The 25,225-nt window shown below is 41.3% G+C and overlaps 1 protein-coding gene across 4 annotated transcripts in view; it reads left to right on the forward strand.

Annotated features, from left to right (window-relative positions):
* The window catches only part of REPS2 (RALBP1 associated Eps domain containing 2), a 199,946-nt gene that overhangs the window by 153,192 nt on the left and 21,529 nt on the right, over positions 1–25,225 (forward strand). The window lies entirely within an intron of this gene.

Below are 25,225 nucleotides of genomic sequence, written 5' to 3' on the forward strand. Positions count from 1 at the left end.
ACAGAAGGAGGAGTAGAAGAAAGGGTGTCTCTCCAGTTGGGGATGAAAGAATATGGTTTTCTGTATAGCATTGTGCAGTCTGGGTGACTATGTTTGTCAGCATCTTACGAGCTATGTTAATTCTACATAAACTAACAATAGATGGTCATCAACATGGGGTTAGTGCTGTGGTTTCAGCCCACAGTGCTTTCTTTAGGGTGGTATTTTCCCTCAGAACAATAAGCTGAAACAGCAGGAGTGAGAGAATGTGTCTCCAAAATTGGTTTCACTTGTAAATTAATTCTGCCTTATTTATGTGTGCTACTATGGCCTTTTTCATCAACACTTTTAGTGGAGTTGAAAATGAGAAGCAGGCGGCAAATCCGTGGAGTATGGTCTTTGGTACTGCTGCTGAAGAAACTTCCTATCTTTAAAGACTCTTTCTGACTTTTGGCAGAAAACGTTGGGAAATTTCTCTGCAGACAGTCTCAGTTTCTGTCATTGCTCTGGCTGGTTCAGAGCATACCTTTCCATATGGTGCCATCTCAGAACTCGCCGAGTTACTGAAACCACTTTTAACATTTACTTGTCCTTCTTTCAGAGAATTAGATGGCCTTTACTGTCCACTCAACCTTGAGATGCAAATACCATGAGTTATTGGCTTCCTGCTTCACTTTGAAGGGTAATAAAAAACCCAGTTCTTCCTGACCTGTATGTAAACAGATAAGAAGTCCTTTTCCAGTACCTAAGATTGGCTTTAAGAGATATTGGCTGACCAGTCAACAAGAAGTTATTGAGTCCCTGCTGTATATCTAAAGCCAAGCTTTAGTTCTACCCTAAGCTTTTCCTTGGTTAGAATTCTACTCATTCACATTATTAGCTATGTTCATTGAGCATCTATAATAGGGCAGGCATTGTGCTAGGTGATTTCAATGCATTATTTAATCTTCACAAAAACCCTACGAGGTAAGTACAGATACTAATAGGATCCGTTTTTTACAGATAAGGAAATTGGAGCATATAGGGATAAAGCAAATCACCCAAGGTGGCATAGCTAGTTACTAATAGAGGCAGCTCCTACCCTGCAGTCTGTCTCCTCAAGGCCCCTCTCTCCCTGTCACCAGAGTCCAAGTGTCTATGTATACAGCAGGACAGCAGATCATTACACCTGCAATTGAGGCTTTCACAATGTCCCCCTAAGGAGGACCTAGAGGACCTGTGGCTTTTGCTTTGTGCCAGCAGCAAACGTGGACTTTTTCGCCGCAACCTGAGCAGGCCTCCTGGAGGCACTTAGTTACTAGCTGCCAGTTTCAAGCCTGGGGGTGGGAGCCACCTAGATGAATGCATGGAAGACCTGTCTGAAACGGCTTTTGTAACCAACCTCCTTTCTCTTGCTGTAAAATGACAAATAGTTGCTTCCTTTTCATGAAATGTGCTGTGGCTATCAGCAGCTCTCATCTCAGCTGCTTGAGGTGGGCTTCCTGCCTGCTTTGGTCCTTTAGTCACCAAGGATCTCACAGAGGGACTGGGAATTCTCTAGTTACTGTTAATGAACGAGGCTGCTTCTTTGTCTACCAGATTTCCCATCACAGTGTAAACAGTGAGCCCAGCGCTCAGCCTGAGCCTCCCCCTCAGCCACCTAGCTATGGAGATTTCAGACATCAGGAATAGGTATGTAAGAAGCATAGGCAGAAAGTTCCTACACTGTTTCCCTTTGGCCATTCCCTCCTTTTTTTCACTGCAAGTGGGACACATATGTTTAATACATGACATCTTGGGAAATAAACACATGGTCATATTTAGTCTTTGTGCCATGTCAAATTCCTAATATTGACCCTCGATTAATTTCACTAACCACCTGTATGGGACACCTACATAGTCTAGCCTTTCCCAAACTACTTGTGATAAAACAGTTTCTGGGAGATATTAACAGGGCTTTGTGCTAAGACAGATTTGCGGGCTGCTGCCTCTCTACCCGCTCTGGGAGAGTCACAGCACATAGGAGCGCACTAAAGGCTTTGGAGTCCTACAGTAAAGAAAGCTGGTCTATTTGGTTAAAGCTGGCAATTTCCTAGCTTGCGTGACCATTTACCTGTTTATTTATAAAATACCTAATATCTTGAGGGCTTAATGGTTAGGAAACACTATTGTGTTTGTTAAGAACATTTCCAAACCTTTCTCGTCTGTCACCTCATCTCTATATTATCTGATTAAAGTTAAATTCTATATCTTATGCCAGTAGTTTTCCCTAGAAGAGTTGAAAATGAGAGTTTACTGCACATTAGTTCAGGATTTCACGTTGTCTGTGTTTCCGGTTTGTCCTGTTTCCTTCCTCGCTTTTCTGTCCCTTCTTGCTTACTCTCTCATGAGGTCTCTTTTACCAACTCACAGCAAGTTTTATTACAGAGAACTTAAAACACTCTGAATTCTTCTTTTGCTCTGTTAAATTTTTGTGAATGTTCCTTGGAAAGGAACAAAGCCTGACTTTGGAAATGTATCGTATCTATACCTACAGAGACTTTTTTATGGCACTGTAGAACCATCACTAGGAGACCTAGGGGAGAAACCAGGAGGCCTGGTATAATTAAAATTGTTATATTTATTAGTACCTCTGAAAGAGATTAAAATAAAGATTTTGTATTGTATTTGTATTTAAAAAAATCCATATTATTTAACTTGATAAATTGGCAAGACTAGATTGTAGTAAACAAGAAAATGTTTTGTTCCCTACAAAGGAGCACTACTTTAGAAACTAAATGGCCAAGGCCAGGCGCAGTGGCTCACGCCTGTAATCCTAGCACTCTGGGATGCCAAGGCGGGCAGATTGCTCGAGGTCAGGAGTTTGAAACCAGCCTGAGCAAGAGCGAGACCCTGTCTCTACTATAAGTAGAAAGAAATTAATTGGCCAACTGATATATATAGAAAAAATTAGCCGGGCATGGTGGCGCATGCCTGTAATCCCAGCTACTCGGGAGGCTGAGGCAGGAAGATTGCTTGAGCCCAGGAGTTTGAGGTTGCTGTGAGGTAGGCTGACGCCACGGCACTCACTCTAGCCTGGGCAACAAAGCGAGACTCTGTCTCAAAAAACAAACAAAAAACAACAACAACAACAACAACAAACAAACAAACAAAAAAACCTAAATGGCCAATCAGTAGTGATGCACTTCCAGGTTTTTGGTTTTTATTTTGAGATTGTGTCTCACTAGGTTACCCTGGTTAGCCTCAAACTCCTGAGCTCAAGTGATCCTCCTGCCTCAGCCTCCCAAGTAGCTGGGACTACAGGTGTGCTCTATCACGCCCAGCCTCCAGGTTTTAAGTATGTGAGAGAAATGAGTTTGTACATTTTCAGATATGTATACAAAAATATATAAAGATAATTTCTACATACACCAAAAGTATATCTAGTTTTATCAAGTGAGAAAGATGAGGTCTAGGTTTCAGCATAAAATGCAGTTTAGCTGGCTCATACTTATTCAAGCACCACTGTGATATGAACATCTGGATTAAGTTATCCATATGGGGCCCTGGAGTTAGGAAAATAAATTCAGAGAAACATCTTTTCATTTTTCACACTATAGGTAAGATCAAGAAGGACCAAGTGAATATATAAAGAATCAAGTATCTTATGCTTCACATCTTCCTGTGGAAAGACTGAAGACCAGGGCATGGTCTTTTGGCTCAGCTCAGAGAGGCGACATTTTTTTTTAAAAAAAGACTGATTCATAGCACAAACAACCAATTGCTCAAAAGCAATTAGAGTAAACTATTTCATATACAGCGATGTTAAAGTGAGAGTTAGTTAAGCTTATTAGCTCACTGTTTGTGTGCATATAAATTAAGTAAAAATATAGTGTGTGCTTATCCTGTAGGTCATTTCTCTGCTAAGGGACTATTTGGTACTTCAGTAGCCAAATCCCTCTAATAGTGTTGATCTCGTGCCAAATTTCTTATGGCAATTGTGATAGAGCCAGAGCTTCAGTGTCATTATCTTTAATAAAGAAAAGATTTTGGGTGTATAAGGTATTATCTTTTAAGTTTTTTATTAGCACCACATTTGATGAATGGGGCCTCCTTGTAGACTAACGTGCTCAGAATTTTCCTATTTCTACCACTAATTTCTCACGTTATATATAACAGCAAGTACTCCTCACTGGCAATGTAATGACTACTAAAATAGAACTGGAGGGTGAAAGCACTGTGGAAGAAGCAATTTATTAACACCTATAAGATATGACAGACCAAGCAGGCTTGCAGAAGGTGTGAGGTGACCAATGAAATGAGTTTTAAAGAAAAAAAGAGAATTTTTCTTTTAAGCTGGCTGCAGGATACAGAGCTTTGCTATAGAGAGGAAAAAAAAATGCAAAGAAACAGGCACGCAAGAGGTCCTGATGTGTTTGAGGAACTGCCTGAGATTTTGAAAGCCTGATTTTAGGGGAGAGAGATTTAGTGTTCCGGAGGTGGCAGTAAGGAGCAAGCCTCCTGCTCACCTCTAGTCCTGGGGAGGGCAGAGCTGTAGGAGGGAGCCAGCTCCCACCACAAGGGTGTTCTTTCAGGGGAGGGCAGGGTTTTAGTTAGCCTGGTGGTTTCCGCCCTTGGCCACATAATGGAAACATCTGGGAGAGCTTGAAACCTGCTGAGGCCTGGGGCCCACTCCCAGAAATTTTGGCATGGAATATGGTGAGGCCTGGCCATCGGGATGTTTGAAACCTACCCAGGGATTCTGAAGTGCAGCCAGAATTGAGAAGCACTGAATTAGGGCAAAAGGAAGGAATGCTCAGAGAAGAGGTTGAGAATATAGGAGATTGTGTTGATGCTATGTCATGAGTCTTTAAGGGGTTCTAGAGTTGGGGAGCGGTGGGAGGCATGAGGTCAGCTTAGGGGCATTCTCAGACCCTATGGGGACAAGAATCCAGAATGTGAGGGATGGCCTGGGAGTTGGCTTCTTGTGATGACTGATGTGAACAGGGTGAGAGGGATCAATGGGAAGGTCCTGCTGCAAGGACTAGTCACTGTGTGCCTCAGGTGCTGCGTGCTAGTGTCGTGAGACACTAGCCATGAACACAGAGGGCCTCGAAAGAAAACTAGATCAACCATGGTCCACTCAGCTAATCTCCCATCTGACTTCATCATCTGGCTAGAATCAGGTCCTGAGGGCAATATTGAATTCTCATAGGGATATGCTGGGCATGCTGCTCTTTTTCAAAACAAAATTTTTCAGGCACAATTTTTTATAAAATACTACCTTTGTTTTATTTCTCAGGAAAGACTAAGGCTCACTTAAACTCACCACGCAGTCCGTAGGCCCTGAACTTCTCCTGAAATATTTAGCACCATGTATTTTTAATACCCTGCCCTTTTAATTAATGTCCTATCATTTTAAGTATTTTTTCTTTTTTTGTAGACAGAGTCTTGCTTTGTTGCCCCATCTAGAGTGCAGTGGCAGCATCGTAGCTCACTGCAACTTCAAACTTCTGGGCTCAAGCGATCCTCCTGCCTCAGCCTCATGAGTAGCTGGGACTACAGGCATGCGCCACTATGCCTGGCTAATTTTTCTATATTTAGTAGGGATGGGGACTTGTTCTTGCTCAGGCTAGTCTCAAACTTCTAACTTCAAGCGATCCTCCCGCCTCGACCTCTCAGAGTGCTAGCATTACAGGCATGAGCCACAGTGCCCAGCCATTTTAAGTATTTTTTCTACAGGTTAAGATACAGTTAGTCGATAGCTTCTATGCAATCACGCTGAGCTATTGCATTGGGCTGCAGCCTCCTCAGCTGCGTCCTCCGCCTCCTGACCATGGGCCCGCACAAATTGAGCAAGCATTGGGCCCTTGTGAAAATGTGTAAGCAGGATCTGAGCATTCTGCACACCAAGGACATACACTTCCTGAGGGAGTGGGTGGAGAGCTTGGGGGTTAAAGTACCACCTGCTACTTAGAAAGCTAAATCAGAAGAAAATATTAAGGAAGAAAAAACAGTAAGAAGGCAGAGGAAAATATACATCAGACCGTCAAGTGAGGAAAGTGATCTAGAAATTGATCATGAAGGTGTGATTGAACCAGACACTGATGCCCCTCAAGAAATGGGAGATGAAAATGTAGAGAGAACCGAGGAGACGATGGATCAGGCAAATGATAAGACACTTGCTGCCACTGAAGCCCTGACTGATGGTGAACTACAGAAAGCCATTGACAGCCAGGCGTGGCGGCTCACGCCTGTAATCCTAGCACTCTGGGAGGCCGAGGTGGGAGGATCGCTCAAGGTCAGGAGTTCAAAACCAGCCTGAGCAGGAGCGAGACCCTGTCTCTACTGTCAATAGAAAGAATTAATTGGCCAACTAATATATATAGAAAAAATCAGCCGAGCATGGTGACACATGCCTGTAGTCCCAGCTACTCAGGAGTCTGAGGCAGGAGGATTGTTTGAGCCCAGGAGTTTGAGGTTGCTGTGAGCTAGGCTGACACCATGGCACTCACTCTAGCCTGGGCAACAAAGTGAGACTCTGTCTCAAAAAAAAAAAAAAAAAAAAAAAAAGAAAGCCAATGACTTGTTCACAAATGCCATCAGGCTGCATCCCCGGTTGGCCATTTTGTACACCAAGAGAGCCGGTGTCTTCATCAAATTACAGAAGCCAAATGCTGCCATCGGAGACTGTGTAGAAGACAATCAGGAGCTCAGTATGGCTCCTTTCCAGGTGGCTTTCCTGGGGCAATGTCTAGTAATGTTCTTGGAGGAATCCCTGCAATGGCAGGAATGCCTGGACTCAGTGAAATTCTCAGTGATTCAGAGGATCACTAAGAAGTTCTGCAAGAAGCTGCAAGTTCTTGCAGCTAAGCAGGATCCAGGTGGTCTTCCAGGATGTGGCCCAGAACCCAGCAAATATGTCAAAATACCAGAGCAACCCAAAGGTTATGAATCTCATCAGTAAATTGTCAGCCAAATTTGGATGTCAAGCATGATGCCCTTCTAAAAAATAAAGCCCATGCCGAAGGAAAAGTAACGTGTATCACCTAATGGATGTCGCAGTAATACAAACCAGTACCTCTGGCCTTCTCATCAAGAGAGCTGGGGTGCTCTGAAGATAATCCCTACCCCTCTGCCCCAAATGCAGCTGAAGCATTTTGCAGTGTTTTGCCATTAGGGTATTCATTCAGATAATGTTTTCCAACTAGAAATTACAATCTTTAGACACTTTTTAAACCTTAAAAATATTTAAAACTAATTAAAAGGGTATATTAATTCCTACATTTTTTTTTTTTTTTTTTATTTTTAAGTTTTTTTTTTTTTTTTTTTTTTTTTTTTTTTTGAGACAGAGTCTCACTTTGTTGTCCAGGCTAGAGTGAGTGCCGTGGCGTCAGCCTAGCTCACAGCAACCTCAAACTCCTGGGCTCAAGCGATCCTCCTGCCTCAGCCTCCCGAGTAGCTGGGACTACAGGCATGCGCCACCATGCCCGGCTAATTTTTTATATATATCAGTTGGCCAATTAATTTCTTTCTATTTTATAGTAGAGACGGGGTCTCGCTCTTGCTCAGGCTGGTTTTGAACTCCTGACCTTGAGCAATCCGCCCGCCTCGGCCTCCCAAGAGCTAGGATTACAGGCGTGAGCCACAGCGCCCGGCCACATTTTTATTAGTAGTCATTTTGGACCTTTTGCTTTGAATTATTGGGCAAGGAAGATACTTACATGGGAGATTATTGCTTTAGTTTGAGTAAAATAAAGGTTTATTAGTGGGGGGCAAATATAACTCATTTAAATAAAGTTTCAGTTGGATATATGGTTACTATGAGGCATTTTAAATTTGTCCTTTTAAATGCTTTAATTTTTTTTAAAAAAGATGATTTATTTTGGTAAAATTGTTGGGACCACTAGTATTTCAATAGGACCTGGGTAGGGACTGAAAGTATTTGGCAGGGCAGCAGCAGTCTTGCTGTGTTTTATATAACATGCACCTTTGTGCAGGTGGCATTTAAATCTTACACTGTGCTGAAGGGATTATTATTTTTTTTTTTTTTGTAATGCTGCAGTAGAGTTGGATTACTTAGCTCTGTTCTTGTCCAATAGATCAAATAAATGTTTCATATTATTTCCACAGAGCAGAAAAAAGATATACAGTTGATAATACAAAATAGTAAATTCTTCTGGGAGAAATTAAGAGTTTTAGAGCACCCTGAACCTGCAGCCTTGGGGCCACATGTGGCCTTCTGGATCCTTGAGTGTGGCCTTTTCACTGAATCCAAACTTGACTGAATCCAAACCCTTAAAGGGATTTGTTCTGTGAAGTTTAGATTTGGTTGAGGGGCCACACCTGGGGCTCTAGAGGGCCACGTGTGGTCTTGAGGCCACAGGTTTGCCAGCCCAAAGTATAACATGCTTACTGAATCCATTTTTAACATGTACTAAATCCATTTTCAAGATAGTAAAATGAAGTACAGGTTGAGTATCCCTTATCCAAAATGCTTGGGACCCATCAGTGTTTCAGATTTTTTTTGCATTTGGAATGTTTGCATTATATTTACCCAGTTGAGCATCCCAAATCTGAATATCCAAAATCTGAAATGCTCCAACAAGCATTTCCTTTGAGTGTCATGCTGGCACTCAAAAAGTTTTGGATTTTGGAGCATTTCGGATTTTGAATTTTTGGATAGGGGATATTTAACCTATATTATCTCAGTGGCAACTTTAAATATGTATAAGAAAACAAGAAAAATTCTTTAATATAAACAATATGGAAATGTCACTGCTTCTAAAATTGCATGGCTCTTTTTATTAAAACTCAGTGAGTAAACATCAAATATCATGAGATCTTGTGCTATAATATATTCAGATGACCTCATGTAATGTACAGAAGTCACTGAACTACCTTAATATATTGCCTGTGTAGATAAAGCATATTTGTGAACTTTCAAAGGTATATATACAACATCCTAATTTTTTTACTCATCAAAATATAAATTTAATACATGTCAAGAGATATTTTCTATTTATGCATGTATTAGAAACTCAGAAACTATTCTCAAGTGAATTTACAAACATGTATCACCCAAGATGCTACCTTCATTTTCTTCCAAAGTGTTACTGTGTTCTGTCCTATGGTGTATGTTTTAGATTAGCTGAAAATTACAGTACGTTAGTAAGTATTTCAGTGGTTAAGGAAAGAAGTCATAAACGAAGGATGTACCTTCATCTGTGATGATGAAAGAACATACTGAAAACTGTACAACACTGAGCTAAATGTAGTAATAGGGATGTGTCTATCTGTGATCTTATCCTTAGCCCTGCTACTATGTAGCTCTGTGGCTTTGTGGGAATGAAGTAAATTAGTTTAATGGACCTATGGCCTTTTCTATAAAATGAGAAGATTGGACTAGATGGATCCTTCTAGTGCTAACGTCTCTGGTTCTATGTTTTATTCCTTTTTATAAGAAAAATTTTATTGTAAACACAGATGAAATATAAAATGCAATTGAGGGACAAGATGACATAAACTAATTTTCCCTGCTCCCCCCTTGCTAAGTACAACTAAAATCCCTGGATTTAAATATGATAGAAAGAGGACTTTGAAAGGTATAAAGAGGAAAGAGGACTGGCTAGGGACCTGAGAACTCAAATGGCCTGGCAGTGAGTTAGAAACTTTAGTATCCCACTTTCAAAAATTAGAAGGCCAATGAGGAAATAGACAGCTTGAACACCACCATAAATCCACTAGATCTAACAGACATCTATAGAACACCCAGCAACAACACAATAGACACTTTTCTCAAGTGCACATGAAACATTCTCCAGGATAGACCATATATTAGGCCATAAAACAAGTCTAAATAAATTTAAAAATATTTAAATTATATAAAATACCTTTTCTGACCACAATGGAATGAAACTAGAAATCAATAATAGAAGTAAAACTGGAGGATTCTCTAATATGTGGAAGTTAAACAATGCAATCTTAAAAAACCAAAGAAGAAATTACAAGTGAAATTAGAAAATACCTTGAGATGAGGGAAAATGAAAACGTACCAAAACCTGTGGGATGCAGTGATAGCAGTACTCACAGGGAAATGTTTAGCTGTAAACACATTAAAAAAAGAAGAGATCCAAAATCAATAGTTAAATAGCAAGCTAAATCCAAATCTAGCAGACAGAAATAAAAGAGTGGAGATAAACAAAATAGAAAACAGAGAAACAATAAAGAAAAATCATTGAAACCAAAAGTTGGTTGTTTGAAAAGATCAACAGAATTGACAAACCTTTAGCTAAACCAGGGATCCTCAAACTTTTTAAACATGGGGCCAGTTCACTGTCTCTCAGACCATTGGAGGGCCGGACTATAGTTTAAAAAAGACTATGAACAAATTCCTATGCATACTGCACATATCTTATTTTGAAGTAAAAAATACAAACGGGCAAAAACACCCACATGTGGCCCTCGGGCCGTAGTTGGAGGACACCTAAGCCAAACTGACCAAGAATGTAATTAAGCTTGTGTTGTCCTCTGGTCAAAACAAAAGGCTCCATTTTAAAAGTAAATGCAGGTCCTGATAAATTTACCTTTTGCTGTAGATAATATTGCTTTGAATTTATCAAGGTAGAATATCTAAGTTGAATGACTGTTTTGTAAATATATTTTTCCTTTATTAACTTTGGCGCAGTACATTTTACTATATGTTCGCTAATTGTAGAATTGATTCATAGATTACTCAGAGCTAATCATAGCTCCAGTTGATGTATCACGAAGAAACAATTGTGTTTCAGACCAGCCTCTGTTGATTGAATCTCAAGATTCAATCTTGCAAGGACTTTGCAAGTCCTTTTATAAGGATTTCTTAAATTTGAAAACTATTATTCTTAAACAGTTGACACCAAATGAGAAATTCAGAAGGTGAAGGAAATGACCCTAGTGATAAATGGAAAGAGAAGAGAAAGTGAGAAATAATAATTAAGTACTGGCATTGGAATGAAGGAGAAAAGATTAAGTATAAACCTACTCCCCCTCCTTTGTTTTAAAGGAGAATTGAAAGTTTTGCTGGCTATCAACAAATGCCTTTAGAATTTATCCCAGGAACTAGTTAAAAGAAAGGAAAAGTTCTATGATGACATGTATTTTATTTTAGTATTATCAATAAAAATAAAAACTATACAGAAACAACAATGTCCAGGAAGAAGGCATGGTTAAGTGTCTTGTCTAATTAGAATATTAGGTAGCCATTAAAATGATTATGTGGAAAATAGTAGAAAAGAGGTATAACAGCTGAATACTGAAATGTTTCCTGATTATACCACATGAAAGTATTAATAGTAGACCTTTGATGGTTAAGTTTTTCTGTTCTCTGAGGGTGATCTTGAAGGTCCATGGTGCATGGTAATTGGCCCCTTTCCTGTGGTCAGATTTTGAATTACTTTTAGACTGCCCAGTGTTCCCTTCCCAGTGGGGCTTTGAAATTTTGAACTCCTCAGTAAATTTCCACTAACTCTTTTTAGGGGTCTAAAAGGATCACTTAGATAATTACTTTATAATTTACCTATCTTGTTTTATAACTTGTTTTCATAAGTTTCTACATTTGGGGAGATTGTATATATGTAGTATTTATATGAATTGGGGTATCTGTGAAGGTCTCTGGACAGTTCAGTGCTAAACATCAAGTGTCTACTGTTAAAAATTTGGAGGTAGACTGCTAAGTAATTGGTAGAAATTTAAATAGCTGTTTTGGTAGAGAGGAAATTTTACAGAGATGAAATTTTTAAAAGAAAAACTGCATTATTTTCCTACCAAAACCAGCTATTTAAACTTCTACCAATTACTTAGCAGTCCATCTCTAAATTTTTAACAGTAGACACTTGATGTTTAGGACTGAAATGTCCAGAGACCTTCAGAGATACCCCAATTCAATATAAATACTAAGTGAAGTATCCCAAGAATGGAAAAACAAGCACCATATGTACTCACCATCAAATTGGTACTAATTGATCAACACTTATGTGAACAGATGGAAGTAACATTCATCAGGTGTTGGGCAGGTGGGAGCAGGAGGAGGGGATGGGTAAATTCACACCTAATGGGTGCGGTGCACACTGTCTGGGGGATGGGCATGCTTGTAGCTCTGACTTAGGCATGGCAAAGGCAATGTATGTAACCTAAATGTTTGTATGCCCATAATATTCTGAAAACAAAACAAAACAAAAACCCCCAAAACTGTGTACTTCACAGTTTGGTCCTTGGCTGACCTGCTTATAATAAAAACATTTGGTTTGACTTAAAAAAATTTTCCTCTTACACTTAAGGATTAGGGAAAAGGAAAAAAATCCTCTGAATATGATGACTAGAATAAAACAGTCTTTCAAGCTTTACCAGAATAAAGTGACCTTTGGAAGTTACTTTTAGAGATCATGTTCTCAGAAATTGTGATAAGACATATAATGTTCCATAATCAAATGGTTACAATGACTCTAGCAATTGTGAGGTTCAAATAAAGTTTACTGAAATATGTCATCTAGCAGTTTTTTCATCCGTGTCCTTTGGATAGTAAACTCTTATGGCCCTCACTCTTAAATGGTAATTTTACTGTGTACAGAATTCTAGACTGAAGGTAATTTCCCTCAGTATTTTGAATGCATTACCTCCTCTTCTGGCATTTATTACTGCTGCTGCCAAGGATTCTACTATCAATCTAGTTTTGGTTCTTTTGGAGCAAGTTTATCTTTCTCTAGGGTGGCTTTTAATAGTTTTCTTTTTTAATTTCAGGGTATTATTATAGGGGTACAAACATTTTGGTTGCATAATAGTTTACCTTTATTTTCATTGTTCTATTTTGATGTCACTATGATGTATCTAGGCAGAGATTTAAATTTGTTTATTCCAGGTGACAATTTGGTTTGCATTTTCCATCTGGCAAATCATGTCTTTAATTTTAGAATATTTGGTCATATCTCTATAGGTTTGGCTTCTTATTTCTTCTGTTTCAAAATTGATTTTAAGCGTATACATAGAGGCTTTATGATTCTTCATTTATTTTATTAATTTATCAAGCACTTCGATAGAGTGCTTATGTGCCAGATGCTCTTCTAAGTGCTTTACAAATGTTAACTCATTTAATCCTTATAACAACCATGTGTGATAGGTTCTATTGCTGTCTTCATGTTGCATGTAAGTAAACCGAGGCACGGAGAACACATTTTATTTTATGAAACCTCTTATTAAATTAGCTTTACCCCACCACTGGCAACTTGTTTTCCTTCTTAAGTTTACCCCTCCTCATTATTAATATATTGTGCCCATGATATTGTTGTATAAAGCTTATCTTGCCGGCATCATTCCTCTAGAGATGCCATAAGTTCATGTGACGTTAATGGAATGTGCTTACTATGGGCCCACACTTTGTTGAGACTATGGGAGCACAAAGATTGTGATCTGATCCTTATCTTATAGCTCCTTCACCCTCTCTTGCCCTCGTCATACCCCCAACACCATCCATTCTGCAGTCTCTCATGGTACTTATATATATAACTTTGTCATTTTCTGGCTATATCCCTTAAACCCACTTCCTCATGCTTTATTGACAAGGGGTATAGGCAATAGCTGGTCACTGTATTAACTAACAAGATAGTCCTGTTTTTCCTCAGGGGCTCAGTTATGGTTGGTTTCTAGGTTCCTGAGCAATGGAATCCTCCTTTCTCCTCTCCGCCCCCACCCTCACCCACTGTGACAGAAAACAGGAAGCACTCTAGAGAGGGTCAGAGGAGGAGCAAATATGGAAGTGGGGAAGAAGGGGAGGTGGCCCACATGTGTGGTGGTGTTAATGGGAAAGGACAAGGGAGGACAACCAGGGCTCTGGCTCAGGGAGGCAGCCTGACTGAGGATTGAAGAGCATGGGCTTGGGGTTCAGATCCTGTCTCTGCCTCTTACTTGCTTTGCGACTTTGGACAAGTGACTTAGTCTTTCTGTGCCTCAATTTCATCATCTGTGAAAAGGGGGTAATGGTAGTATCTGTTTTCATACAGTTGTGATTAAATGAGTCAAGATCTGTAAAGCACTTAAAACAGTGCGTGGCGTGTGGTCAAGTGTCAGCAACAATGACCTGTTATAATTAGTATCACTACAAACGCGGTGAAACAGAGGCAGGCTCTAGTTGGCAAATGCAGAACACACTCAGGATTGCCATAAATTAGCGGTCACAAGTCCAGAATAAGAGCTAGACTGGCTGCTGAACCACTTGTAGTAGAATCATGTTCTTACCCACTTGTGCTACCTTTCATGGGCTGGCCTCTGCCTAACTCACGAGCCAGCCAACTACAGCCTACTGGCCAAATCCCGATCATCACTCGTTTCTATAAATGATAAAAATGAAAAGGAGAAGAATCAGTTGGCACATACAGGACATCTTTCTTCAGCCTTCTTTCTAGTGGGGAACACGAGTCTCAAGAGAATCCTGCCATAGATCAAGATAACAGAAGTGAGAAGAATCAATAGGAAGTTGGACAGGCCTCCCCATCAGCTTTTCACCCACTATCTCCTAATGCACGGGTCGTGATGCTTGTGTCTGTGCTTTGTGGTTTTTCCTGGAGGACCTTTGTCTTACCAAGATGCTCTGTCTTTCGGACTTTACTAGCAAGACTTTGAGCAAATATCCTTTCTTCAACTGGCAGCTTCAAAGGCTTGCTGTGGGTGGGCCTTCCCAACTCTGTATTTCTCAAGCATAATTAAAAGAAACCAGACTGGGCCTCACCACAGCAGTGTACCTTGAAGGTGACGATGAAGGAAACAAGCCTGTCCAGAGAAAACAGGGGAAAGGAATTTTTCTTCTTAACGCCCTCCTAAGTACCCTGCTCTGCCCAGCAAGTTTTGCAGGCATCACCTAGTGGTGTGTTGGTTAAACCTTCTCTCTGGGAGGCAGGGGTGGGGGGGGGAGGGAAGTCCCAGTTTGTAGCCTTTGCTGCTGTCTGTGTTGTCAATACTCCCACTATGCTGATTGCAAGCGGAGTTGGGAAGAGATGTGCATCATCAGCTCACTAGTACTAGTGTGTGTTGCAGTAGACAGCCTTACTTGCCTCTGAATCCTCGTGTCAGGAAGCTGTGTACCAGGCAGCGAGTTTTTTTTCCTTTATGTATTATGCCAATGATTTTAGTCTAGGGCACTGTTTCAGCCCAACCCCAGAATGTGCTGTAAGAAATGGGACCATATTTTTGAAGTTGCTAGAGGCAAAACTTCCTCTTGTTTACATTTAACTTGTACCACTAGGTGGCACTTTAAGGACATTACAGGAAATTGGCTCTACTGGATTTATTTTTTTTTAACTCTCTATTGAAGTATAATGTGCATTTAGAAAAGTACACATTGAATGGGAGACTCGGTGAGTTTTCACAAGCTGAACACGTGCGTATAATCAGCACCGAAATCAAGAAGCAGAACTAGCACCTCAGAAGCCCCATTTTGTGCCATTTTCCAGTCACTGTGTCCTATTCTTAGGGTTACCACTATTCTGGCTTTAAACAGCATAGATTAGTTTCGCCTGTTTTTTACTTTATACAAGTGGAACCAGACAGTATATAATCTATGTCTGGCTACTTTTTTTTAAATGATGTTTGTGTGATCCATCCATATTATTTTATGTATATTAGCTGTAGGTCATTGCTATATAGTATTCTACTGAATGTGCATATATATCACTATTTTCTACTGTTGATGGACATTTTGTAGTTTTTAGATTTTGGTAATTACGGGTAGTGCTGTTATGAAGATTCATGTACAAGTTGTTGAATGGATGTGTGTTTTCATTTCTCTCGGGTATATACCTAAGAGTAGAATTTCTGGGTCATAGGGTAGGCATACATTCAGCCTTAGTAGATGCTGCCAAACAGTTTTACAAAGTGTACTGATTTACACTCCATCAATAGTGTTCCCATTCCAGCTCCACATCCTCATCAATGCTGAATTTATTTTATAGCTGATTCCTAACTCTTAAATAATTTTTACAGCTACCTCTCTAGCCAGCTATTTCTAACTGAAATTTTTTAAAAGCCACATTCCTCTGATGGATGTAGCTTCATGCAGGAAGGGCTATGTCAACCCAAAAGGGGAGATTTATCACAGTCTGAAGTGTGAGCTATTAGTGGTGGGAAAAGATGTTGTTCTAACATTTTGCCACTGATACAGAGCTACGGAACCAGGAAGGGAATTCAGATTTTTTTAAGTGTGGTAAAATATCAATTCATAGGCCAGGACTTTGAGGCCTTTTGAAATTTTTGCATAGTTTTATTATTATTGCCAGGCCTATGTATGTCAGGAGTGGGGACCAGCCAAAAGGACTTCTAAGGGCCTCATAATGAGATGCCTTTCAGTTGTGTTGCTGGTGGGTGCCTGTTTAGTAAGCATCTGGTCTGGCAGGAGGCATGCACAGGGCATCTTTCTTCAACCTTGTCCGTGGAGAACATGAGCGTCAAGAGAATCCTGCCATAGCTCACCTTACCCGTGAGGCTCATGTTGGTGACTCTGCAGATGGTGTTATAACATGGCCGTAGAGAATGGGACTCAGATTTCTATTCTATTACTACAAATTGGAAATACCGTGTTTCCCTGAAAATAAGACCTACCCATAAAATAAGCCCTGGCAGGATTTCTAAGCATTTGCGCAATATAAGCCCTACCCCGAAAATAAGCCCTAGTGATGGGTGTGGCTATGCAGCACATCTGCACAACCCATGCATTTCGTCGCTGAGTGGTAAAGACGATGAGCAGCCCTTCTCATCTGCCTCATGAGAGCTCTGTTGTTCCACATGAGAGATTGGGGCCAGTGGTTCTAAAGGAAATAGAGTCGCAAGAAATTCAGGATGGAATGCGGGGTTTGGAGAGTTATGATGATGTTCCAGAAGAAGACGACTTAACTATGTTTGAATAAATGTAGATTGTTGTACCGTACTTAAAAAAAATAGCATATCCCCTGAGAATAAGCCCTAGGGTGTCTTCTTGAGGAAAAATAAATATAAGACCCTGTCTTATTTTCAGGGAAACATGGTACAAGAACAAAACCCTGGTCATAGTCAAAATATTTCTCTTTTAGACCAAAATAAAGCATCTGTAGTCCTTTAGTTGTAACAGTAAGTCTGTTTTGTAGATGTCCATAATTCAATGGGTTACAGGAATCCTCAGGGGATTCTGCCACATGACTGCTGAATAAGTTGCCCATTTAGCCACTAATTATTCACTTTTGCCGAAGTTGTCCCTGAGCTCCTCGGTCCGTGTTTTCTCCTGGATGTCTTTAATGTTGGATTGGTCTGCCATAGGCGGGGGCCCACTGGAGATGTTCCGTGCAAACGGCCTGAGATGTCTGTGCTGAGGAAGCCATGAAATCTGAAAGTCTGAAAGGGCTTTTATTTTTTAAAATTTCTCCCCTCCAATATTGATAGCAATGATAGCCAGTGGCACAGATTTGGACTGTGGGTAGCCTGCTTTGTGGGATCTGCTTATATTCTAAATTGGAGTCAGCATTTGCTCAGTGTAGGTTTTCATCTATTTGGCTAAAGGGAAAAAGTCCCTTATGTTGAATTGGCTGCTGCTTGCAGTAGCAGAAAGTATGCCTGGGAAACCAATCGTAATTTTAATCCCAGTTATGATAGTGGCTGCCATTGCTGAACAGTTACTATGTATTTTAATAATTGTGCTTAGCACTTTAGACAGGTGTTTCACTTAATCTTCACAATGCTGTGAGTTATGGGGATCATCCCCATTTTGCAGATGAAGAAATTGCAGCTCAGAGAGGTTAAGCACATGACCAGCTTACACACTGAGCAAATACAAATCTGGATTTGACTCCAAAGCCTGTACCCTGTAAACCCTGTAACTGTTCTATGCTCTGTGGCTCCAGTTACCATGGGATGAATTCTTGACCACTTGTCCAGTGGAGTACGAAACCATGTTAGGTTCATTGCTGGCTCATTCCACATGTTGATCAGAGGACCTGCTATGTGCTGGCTTTCAGTATAGGCACTGGGAAAATGATAGTGAAGCAAGACATAGATCTTGCCCTCCAGGTGCCTATAGTTCAGTTCCATTTCTATCTCTTAGAGGTGACTTGGGTCATGGATTTTGGTAATCATTCTTGCTAAGAATTCAGTCCTGTGGACCCTCTTGAGGCTACATACCTACTCTCTCTCAGCCTGGTTGTGGAATGATGGGGTTTGCTGTTGCCAGTGTGGCCATTGGTTCTGCATCTTCTATGCCTAGATTTAACCAAATGGGCCTCGTGTGTCCTTGTCTAGCAGAGATGGGGGGCAGGTGAAAATTAGGACAAATGACATTTAGAATACTGATAGGATGCCAAAAAGCCCCTAGAGGCTACAGCAAGATTGTCTGTTCATCTGTCTAGAATTTAACCACTGTCTTTGTGACCCCATTCTTGGGATCTACCTGGATTCTTGGATGATAAACAGAGCTTGAGTTTTCTTTTTCTACTTTGTCAATAACATGAATATTGCATACTTAAAAAAAGTCACCAATTATTTACATCTTGGCAAAGTTCTGCAATTAGATTACTTATTTTTTAAAAATTGCATTTGGCTTTTTTTTTGTTACAAATCTGACTTTTAAACAAAATCTAATTGTTGAAGATGTTGCCCAGCTGCAAATATTTATTTATGGACCCATGTGGCATATATCCCCATTCCCTCCATGATAAATGGATGAGAAAACAATTAAGAAGCCTAGTTAGTAATTGCAAGACCACCTGTGGCCTTGACTAGACTAGGACCTTGGAGACTTGGTTTTCTCATCTCTTAAATGAAGAGTTTGGACCGTCAGTGGTCCCAAGTTGGTCTGGACTAGCTGCATAAAAATCACCTAGGGAGCTTGTTAAAATACAAGTTTCCAATGCTCCATCCCTAGGAGATTGCAATGAGGAAAGTCTGGGGTAGCATCTAGACATCTGTAATTTATAACAAATTCCCCAGATAATTCTCCTGTACCAGCTGTATTTGGGAACCATTGGGCTAGAGGATCTAGAACAAACAGAATTGAGTTGGGAAGAAACGTCTGGTTTCAGGGAACACTTACATGCCTGGAGGAGGTTCCATATGGGCAAAATAACCCAGTTGTGATGCAGAGGTCAATTGGAGCCAGATGATGGAAGACCTTTAACTGGCTGAGGGATTGTGTTGTATGTCATAGGCCACAGGGAGCCACTGAATGGCTATGAGAAAAAGTATTCTGATGAGATCGTGCTTTACAAGATTGATTTCTCGGTGGTGTGCAGGGTGGATAAGACTGGGCAGGAACTTCAGGCTGGAAAAAGACCTGCCGAAGTCATTGCAGTGGCCCAGGTGGGAGGTGTGATGAGGACCTAGACTCAGATAGGGACAGTGCAAACTGAGTAAAGCTAGCCTGTCTCAGTGGAACTGGAATCTGAGACATGTTGTTAGCTACTTAAAAAATCTGTAATTTATCAGTGTTGTATTCATCTGCCTAAACTATTATAATGGGTGATTTTTATTGTGTTTTTGTCCAGGAGGTTTTAAAGGAGTACAATAAATAAATTCATCCAATGAAGTAGTTGGCAGCAGCAACAGCTGCTGCTGTAAGAAAGGAGGGAGGAAGAGAGGAAGGGAGCCCTTTCTTGCCAGACAGCAATCTCATTCTCATCCTGCCTCCATACTCTTGACTAAAGTGAGGGGGGGAGGGGAGTGCAGCAGGGGCCACTGGAGTTTGTACGTGTAATCAGTGTGGAGAATGCTCCTCCCCAAGGATTGGGTGAGTTCCATTTGGCATTCACATCAAATGGAATGTTCTTCCTTTGTTCCTCTAAAATCCAGTCTATGGTCAGTGTTTCCTAAAGTGTGCTCCACAGAACATTATTTCTGTTGGATGTTGTTAGGAGTTACATGAGAATAAGGAATTGAATAAAGCCAAATAATTTTGGGAACTGATAGGTTAAGCAAAGGCAAGTGGATTACTTTACCCCACAGCATTTCAGAGCATGTAATGTGCTATGTGATCAGTGGATCTCCAAGGAGATAGACGATGTTGTTTTCTAAGCTTATCTGTAGATTCCCTTTCCCCCTAGGCCAGGGGCTGGCAAACTATGGCCCACAGGCCAAATCTATGCCACCATCTGTTTTTGTAAATAAAATTTATTGGAACAGGGCCATGCCCATTCATTGTATTATCTGTAGCTGCTTTAGCACAACAGCATAGTTGCAACAGAGACAGTCTGACCCACAAAGCCCAAGATATTTACTCTCTGGCTCATTATAGAAAAGATTTGCCAATCTCTGCTCTAGATAATTCATGGAACTAGTGTTTCCTGGCACCCTCATTTGAGAGATACAGCTAGAGGGAGATATAAATGGGTTGTTCTAACACTGTGTTATGATGAATCTGCTTAATTTTGTTCAGTTTTTATACTGCCATAATTCTTTCCACTTGCTTTAAACTATCTCTCAACCGGTTACCCGTTATCCAAGATCAAAACCTGGGTTCCATGTGTCCTTGTTGTTTTCTTTTACTTTCCATATTCCAAACATCACCAAGGATGTATTCAGTTTCCAGTCTAAATAGCTCTTTAGTCTGCCTGTCCCCATGTCTACTAACTAACCTAGCTTAAATGACCATCTCTTGTCTTGGTTTCTTCTTCAGCATTCTAATTTGGTTCCCTTCCTCCAGTGTGAGTTGCTTCTAGTCCTTTTTACTTACTGGATCCAGAATAACCCTTCTAAAATACAAATCTAGTCAGATCACTTCCCTACTTAAAATCTTTCAGTGGCTTCTATGGCCCATGGCCCACAGGATAAACTCCAAATCCTCAACATGGGTGTATATCAGCCCGCATATCAGAAACTACTCTTGATATTTCATACTGGAAGAGATTTAATTTAAGGAATTAGGGACTTACAAAACTGATTAGACAGTCCCAAGCTTGTACCTGTTGCAGTGTAGGGAAAAGCATACAATTGGGGGATGGTGCCGAGTGGCCAGGAGACAGTCCGGAATGATCCAGGTCCGTAAGACCATGTATGGCTCCTCTACTGCCCTTCTCCATTTTCCGTCCTCCCATTCTTCTCCCTCTTCTTCATCCTTCTTCCAGCCTACTAGGTCCCCAATTCTAGAAGTACTGGAGTGTTCTTTTAAAAAAGAAGGTTTCAGATCCATAGATATGATTTAAAAAAAGAAAAAAATGTAAAAATGAATCTTAAAACAAGTAGCATTTATTAACTCATAGTCTCTGTGGGACAGGAATTTGGGAGTGGCTGTGGCTTGTGTTCTCCTTTGAGGCTTCTGTCAAGATGTGATCCAGGACTGCAGTCATCTAAAGGCTTGACTGAGGCTGATGATCCACTTCTAAGATGGCTCACTTACATGGCTGTTGGAAGGAAGCCTCACTTCCTTGCTACATGGACCCCTTGTTAGGACTGCTTGGGTATCTTGACAACATGGCAGCTGGCTTCCCCCAGCACAAGAGATATGAGAGAGAGATAAAGAGACAGACAGAGGCAGACACCAAGGAGGAGCATTCCAGAGTGCTTTAAGTCCCCTCTTCTGAGAGTAGCTTGCATAGTGTCTCAGGTCAGCTTCCCTAGAGGCAGAACCTGAGATGAGGATTCTTGGAAAGTGATGTGTTCAGGGAATGCTCTTTAGGAAAAAAAACCTAGAAGAAGGAGAGGGAAGAAAGGTGGGGAAAGCAAAAGAACCAAACAACGATGTAGTCTCAGATAAAGGCAGGCCTTGGCTTGATCCATGGGCAGGATTCTGGTATGTAAATTGCATCACATAGTTACTCGCCTTTGAGACAGGGGACTGGCCTTTTATAGCCTTTTCTAAGTCAGTTATTGTGGGCTGCTGAGGGTGGAGTTGGAAGGTGGGCTTCCATTAGTTGAGGATAATGCTCCAGAGAAAAGGCAGCTGTGAGTCCTTAGTAGCCAGTGCTCAGAGCAGCTGAGGGATGGACGTACCAGCCAGGTTTAGGTGATCTGGGTGGGGACAGCACAGCACTTATTACAGCTGGCTTCCTTTTGCTCATGTCCCAAGCATCTACTGTGGTCCCTGATACAGCACAGGTACAAATTAAATATCTGTGTAATTGAATAAATGAATACAGAAAATGCTTAGCCTCTCTGAGCCTGTGTCCATTTCTGGGAAGCCATCTCAGCAGGGACCATATTGTTCTATCTACCATGAGGATGGGCAAAGCCCCAGGACAGTTCTCCACATCCTGAGTGGCAGCACCTTCCAAGTCCATGTGACCTTCCCAGGTTTTTCATTGCACGATTAGAATGAAAATATACTGCTCATTTGTGGCTAGGGGAGTGTTAATATTTGCATGTAAGATACATATTTTTAAAAGGAGCTTTAGCTCAAGTTTCAGTGAGCTCTTTGCTAAAAGTACATTTTCCTGGTTTGCCGCATCCTGGCTGGGTACGTGTTGTCACACTTGGAGCCATGAGTGCAGGACTGCCATTTGCGATATTAATTGTAATCCAAATATTTGTTTCTTTCACAAGAGTCAGACATTGGATTTCAGTTGAGGCAACCGAAACTTTTGGACAAGGCAATATTGTCGTGGCGGCAGACTTCTCGAAAACACAGAGGAAGAAATGAGCCATTGAAACCCCCCTATTTCCATGGGTTATCATCTTTCCAAAATTAGTAACTTAGAAAGTCTGAAGAAATAGCAAAGAAACCTCCCTGGTCTGTTCTGCTTTCTAGCTGCTAGATCTAATGTAAGCCTCACACTGTTTTCATGAAGTTAAATAGCTTATTGTGAAGAGGGGCTTTTGCACATCTGAATCTCATCTTTAGTTTTTCTTATCACAAAGCTAGGTTTCTTTGCCTTTTTTCGTGGGATAAATCTTGGCTTTGTTAAGGCTCTGCCCTATTCTGGGACCTTCCTGATTCCTGGGTTCCAGGTCCCTCCTGAGATTTGCCCCTCTGCATGCTCAGTAGGTGGGCCCATCTAGACTCAGTCATGGAGCAGTAGGAGGGCGTGAGAGGTCTTAAGTTTCTTCCTAAAGAGATTGATGGTCAGATTCAGCCTGACATAACACCATACAGTTGTCTGTTACCAGTCATAGAGCTAGAAAAGCCAGGCCCTTACATACAACTTCAGGAAGGTAAGTCAGGAGCATTTTCAGACACAGCTCAACTGCTTCCTTGTCCTTCCCAACCCCAACCCCATTGTTTGTGTTTTTAGAGATGTTTAAGAGAAAAGGAGGCGATAATAAAGACACTCTGCTACTTTTGCTGTGTCTAGAATCCTCATTTATGTGGAAAAGAGGGTCAATTTATCATTGCCCTCAGTATTCCCATGAGAAGAAGACTTTGCGCATCTCCCCAGAGAAGGGAGTGGTCAAGCAAACGCTTCTCCATCCACCGATGGAGGAGAAGCAACCACTTGAAAGGCAAAGTGCCTGAGTCTGTCACTCCTCCTCTAACCGCCTGCCTGGTACGGTGTGTTACCACACACCTGTGGTCCCTGAAGCAGACTGCACACATAGACCTGGGGCCAGAACATATGCCTTCCAAGCAATAGATTTGTGAGTGGAAGGCAAGAAAGGGCCTCAGGTCCTTAGTTCACAGGAAGCCCTGTATTTGGGTGGTTATCAGGCCCTCACTCAGCTGTTAATAAAGTTGACATTTGGCTCATGGGTCTTAGAATATGACTCCATTTGTATGAACCTCCAAGGAAAGTGGGGTGAGAGCTTGCGTTCCCCAGGCTCCTGACAATGCATCGCTCCTGGAAAGCTTTGCTTAGATGTTTCTCAGGTACTTCAAACTCAGTCTGCTTTAAAGTGAGCTCCCCCTCACTCCTCTGTTTCCTGTCTTGGCGATTGGCCTCAGTATTCTTGTGGTAGCCCAGGCTGAAGTTCTGGGTGTCAGAGCATGGGAGGCCCTTTGTGAGCTTCCTTTTTTTTTTTTTTTTTTTTTTTGTCATAAGGTCTCACTCTGCTGCCTGGGCTAGAGTGCAGTGGTGTGATCATAGCTCACTGCAACCTCAAACTCCTGGGCTCAAGCCATCCTCCTGCCTCAGCCTCCCGAGTAGCTGGGACTACAGGCATGTACCACCACGCTCAGCTAATTTTTCTATTTTTTATGGAGACAGCATCTCGCTATGTTGCCCACGCTGGCCTAGAACTCCTGGGCTCAAGTTATCCTCCCACCTCAGCCTCCCAGAGTGATAGGATTGCAGCTGTGAGCCACTGCACTCGGACAGAGCCTACTTTTTGAGTCTCCTTTTGCACCATTCTTGTGCATTGCCTCTTTAACTGGTGCATCCTGCTCATCACTCAGGCGTTAGCTGAGACATCTCCTGCTCCCGAGTCTTTGCTGACACACGAGGCTGTGTGCTTCTGTAGTCTCCATGCTTTCCTCCCACGGTCCACTGAAGCACGTTTGCCAGGTCATTTCCCTGCTGCTCCTGCTAGACCTCAGGCTCTTTGTAACCAGGGTCTGTGTCTTGTTCATCCCTGAATACCAGAACTAGCACAGGGCCTGCATGTAGTAGCTGTTCAATAAATATGTCTTGAACAAATAACACTTAGGCCTAAGAGTACCTGAGGCTGTATAATAAGTGGTTACAAGCCTAGCTTTGGAAATTCAGGCCTGAGTTCAGACCCTGCTATTTGCACGACCTTGGGGGAGGTCCTTAACTTCTTGATCTTTGATTTCTTTACCAATAAAATGGGGATAATAACTACTTCCTAGAGCTGTGATGATGAATTGCAATAATCCATGCAAAACCCTTCGAGCAGTGTATGACATAGTAAATGTTGAATGCATCATAGTATCTGTTAACGACGACAGCCACAATAATACAGTTTTCCTTAATGGAAGGGGAAAGGCTATAAGAAATAGTTGGAACTAGAAATCAGGCATGTTGAATGCCTGCATGATGGATTTAGACAAGGTGGGGAGTTGATTGGGATAAAATGTAAGAGCAGATACAATTACCTGGGAGATAATGAACAGGGTGGGAAAAATGGGCAGGGGAAATGAAGACAGAACCTTGAAAAATCCTACGTTTGAGGGATAAAAGGAATCAAAACAGGAAAGAGAGAAAGAATGATTATAAGTAGCAGATTGCAGCTTCTCAGATGCCAGGGATAGGAGTTTTAAGAGGTAGTCAAGGGTCCCATGCTGGGCAGAAGGTTAACAAGGAGAAGACTAGAAAAGGCAGCCAGAATTTGCTAAATGAGAGAATGTTGACACCTTTAGGAACCGGCCGTTTCAGTAGAGTCAGAGGAAGAAGCCACACCCCGTAAGAGGTTAGAGAAG

Source organism: Microcebus murinus, chromosome X (assembly GCF_040939455.1).
Source record: "Microcebus murinus isolate Inina chromosome X, M.murinus_Inina_mat1.0, whole genome shotgun sequence".
In the NCBI taxonomy this organism is placed as follows: Eukaryota; Metazoa; Chordata; class Mammalia; order Primates; family Cheirogaleidae; genus Microcebus; species Microcebus murinus.